General features: G+C 41.3%; 1 long non-coding RNA gene across 1 annotated transcript; it reads right to left on the bottom strand.

Moving 5' to 3' along the window:
* Window positions 1-2,113: 2,113 nt before the first annotated feature.
* On the bottom strand, window positions 2,114-3,591 carry LOC120317169. The gene is made up of 2 exons (XR_005559146.1): window positions 3,538-3,591; window positions 2,114-2,778 (listed from the first exon to the last, which is right to left on the bottom strand). It is a non-coding gene; the product is annotated as an uncharacterized LOC120317169 (long non-coding RNA).
* Between the last annotated feature and the right edge of the window lie 214 nt (window positions 3,592-3,805).

Genomic DNA, 3,805 nt, shown 5'->3' with positions numbered 1-3,805 from the left:
AAGGCAAGATCTCCATAGTCCATCAATAGTTATCACTTTTGGAGGATCAACTAGAATAGGGTTGGTTGACCTGGGTCCTTCAGATGTTATGGAAGCTCAGTCCCGATCAGTCAGTGAATGTTGGGAGGGAAAGGACATATAGTTCTGAAGAACCATGTCTGAAGCTAGCTTTGATCCGGTGGTAAGATGTGTGTATGGAGATACCATCCAAAGAATTAACTTGTCTCACCTAAACATGATTAATTGAGCATATCTAACCACAGACTACAATGCTGAGTGTAGGAACCCAGTTTTTAAAAGCCACATCACGAAGGTTCAGCAGATTGACAAGAAAGCAGTTGTCCTCATCTGGGCTGGAAAAACGAAGAAAATGTTCTTGGGAGCTGAGTCTCATGATAGGCTAGAGAAGAACTCTGACTTTTATGGAGGACATCTCAATTATTACTTGCATTACATCCAATGGGAAACTCCTAGAAGGAATTCAGCCAACATGTTTCCACCTGGAAACACAGGAGATGTTTGTCAGGCCTGCTGAGAGCTGCTTGGCTTCCATGCCAATGCTTTAGAGAAGAAAACAAGGTCATTTTGAACATATAGGACATAGAATAATAGAGTTGGAAGAGAGCCTGGAGGTCTTCTAGACCAATTCCCCTGCCCATGTCAGGAGATCCTATGCCATTCTAAGAGTAAAGGGCTACAGGAGATATCACATAGGTCTTCCCTTGAATATCAACTCATAGTTGAATCAGAAAACAAGGACATTTTGAACGTCTAACCTAAAGAGATCCAGGAGACATAGCATAGGTCTTCCCTTGAAGACTATCTCATGGCTGAGTCAGAAGACAAGGGCATTTTGAACGTCTGAAGCTAAAGAATTACAGGAGACATCATATAGGTCTTCCCTTTGTCGTGGAAAAACTCAATGAAAAAGACAAGAGACAGCAACACAAAAACAATCATTCTTACTTTAAGATTCAGAGGTTTATTTTTCTAATAATTTGGAACATAGCATTGCAATGAGGACCATATGGCACAGCATATTCCAAAGGACAGCTATAGGCCAATGGCCCTGAGCTAGACCTAAGCCAACATTTTTATACCTTTCTTCTAACAACCACCCATAGACAATCATTATCTTGCAAAATCAGTTCCTTGTTCTTTTGTGCTGACCAGCAGTTTCCACATACCAGTGTACATCTGAAACCTCTATCCATCTGTTACTTTCAGTTCCTCTTTTCCCACGGTTACAATACTCATGTTCCAAATATACATAGAACTACTTACTTTGCAATTTCACATTGCACAAAGCTCAGCAGATTACAAATAATATGTCCACATTGTGAAACAATATAGAGTTTGTTTTAAATCACTATTGTGGGACCTTTCTCACGCTTGCTCCAGCCTCATCTTATTATATGAGGAGGGGGCTATATTTTTCATCTCCCACACCTTGAAGACTATCTCATGGTTGAATCAGAAAACAAGGGCATTTTGAACTTCTAAGTGAAAGGGTTACAGGAGTCCAAGCATAGGACTTCTCATGGTTGAATTTTTAAGGAGAATTATTCAACAGTGGATGCGGTAGAGATATTTACAACAGAGACTTGCAAACTTTGGAAATGAGAGACAAAGTCCCCAATTAAAATCTCAAGGAAAGATTTAATTATTATGAGCCAAATGAGGATATTCAATCCTGGATAGATCAGAAATAGTGACTGGGGTGATTTGTGGTAGATAAGAAACCACTGTAGACTTTCTACGAGTAAATAACAAAAACAGATTGTTAACAGAGGGCCTGGAATTTTAACTTTGCTGTTGTTTAACTTGCTCATAATTTTTTTCTTCAGATATACAACGTATGGCAGGTCAAATTGGGTTGCTGATACATGTAGAAGCTTATAAATTTTAAACGTGTTTCCCAAGCTATTATTATTGCAATACGTCTATCAGTGTTCAGCCGAGAGAGGGGATAATATGCCTTTTAATTTTTTGTCCTTTTAATTCACATTTTATGAATGTTCTTGCCTAGTTCTTGTTTTGTCTTTGTTAATTTTGGAGAACCATCATTAAAAAAACAGGGAGATTCAGATAACCATCAACCAGAGACAGGAAGTTTGAATGCAATAAAGATTTTATTGGGTGGGGGGGAAAGCAGAGCTAATATTCCAGACGTCAGTTTTACAGCAAAGAAAGCAGTCCCATCAAAACCACGCAAGCATGAAACCCAATTCCCTCCAGGGTGAGTGAAGAATCTTTGGAGAGCCCAAATGCAGATGCATCCCAGATCTAAAGGAATGGCGTTCCCCAACTTGAAGTCCTTCAGAAAATGCCATGGGGAAGAGCAATTTCTAAGGACAGCATGTGGAGGTTCTGATCTTCTTGTGAAATCTTTCAGCCATCAAGATGTTCTTCGTTGGTTCTTGGTGATCTGTTTTTTCTCTTAAGCTGGTCCATCCTTTGTCTTGTTCCTGGGGTGTAGAACATCAACGCTTAGAATCGTTGGTGATGTTGCTGCTGCTGTTGCTGTTGCTGGGACTTCTGAGAATAAATGCTGGCTGCACTGCTCCCACTTGAGGGGAGGGATAAAGGCCCACGAAAGGGAAGAGGAACACAAGGGTTGCACTGCTCAATGCAAAGAGGCTGGTCTGGACAGTGAAGAGAAGGTCCTGGGATACTGAGGCAGAAGGGGGGTGGCTGGATGGTCACGGTGGTGGGAGGGCAGTTGAAAGAGCATAGGTCCCATCTGGAGGCCATCTTGGTCCAAAGGAGTGGGTGGATCTACAGGCAAGAATCAAGAGAAAAAGGAGGGTGCAAAGCTTAATAAAATTGAGCTACCTCAAGGCTTTCTGATCTATTTTCCAACACTTGTTTTAAGAATCTCTGATGCAGAGAACATTTTGGGCAAAGAATGAAACATAGTCTGCATAGACCTTAGTAAAATCGTGGTAGGAATCCATAAAAACGTGATTGGAAAGGAAGGTCTTCTCTTTCAATTCCCTGCCCAGATGGGACTCCTCAAACCATCTCAGACTTTGCTTGAAAACCTCCTTCGGGGATTCTGAGGGAAAGTCCACACCCTCTTCCCTGTGTCAGCTCAACATTTGCTTAATTAAACCATCCTTGTTTAATTCAAACATATAAATATTTATGCCGTTGAAGAGCTTGGATAATTCATCATTCTCTCTGATGCAAACAGTTTGTAGAAAAACACAAGACTTCATAAAATTACCGCTGGCAGATTAAGTGGGGTTGATATTTGACAGTTGGGTGCTGAAGCTAAGATGGTCCTCATTGAGAAAGCTGGAACCCACCCAATCATCTCAGGTTTGACCTTGGTACTCAAAGTTAGGGAGATCACTTTTTGGGGGGGTCGGTCTTTAGCCCACCAGCGAGAAAAGTCAAGATTTGAGGCTAAGACATTCTAACTCCGTTCCCAAAGATTATTCTTGCAAGAAGTAAACTATTCAGATGGCTGTGCCAAGAAACATCAAAGCCAGCAGCTTCACACAAGTTAAAACATCTCACTGTCTTACTTACCAGGTGATGCGATGGAAACAAGACTGAGTTCTCTCGGTGCTGGAGGAATCTGATGCTGAACTGTGGATCTCCTGGGTCTTTTATACAGCTGAAGAAGGGGTGATGCATTTGATTTTTTCCAAGGCTCTAATTAATTGCTCACCATGTTCCTTTTGTCCTATTTGTAACACCCAAGCAGTTTCAACGGTGATTTCACTCTTCTTAAGCCTCCTTCCTCATTGTTGATGCTTCAACCCATAGGTGGGGTCCCTCCAGACAGACATTGAGA

The sequence above is a fragment of the Crotalus tigris genome, unplaced genomic scaffold (genome assembly GCF_016545835.1).
Source record: "Crotalus tigris isolate CLP2741 ecotype Arizona unplaced genomic scaffold, ASM1654583v1 scf7180000019553.37968852642:3898890, whole genome shotgun sequence".
NCBI lineage: Eukaryota > Metazoa > Chordata > Lepidosauria > Squamata > Viperidae > Crotalus > Crotalus tigris.
Note: the sequence above shows the minus strand (reverse complement) of the source record. Positions and strands in the feature narration are given on the sequence as shown.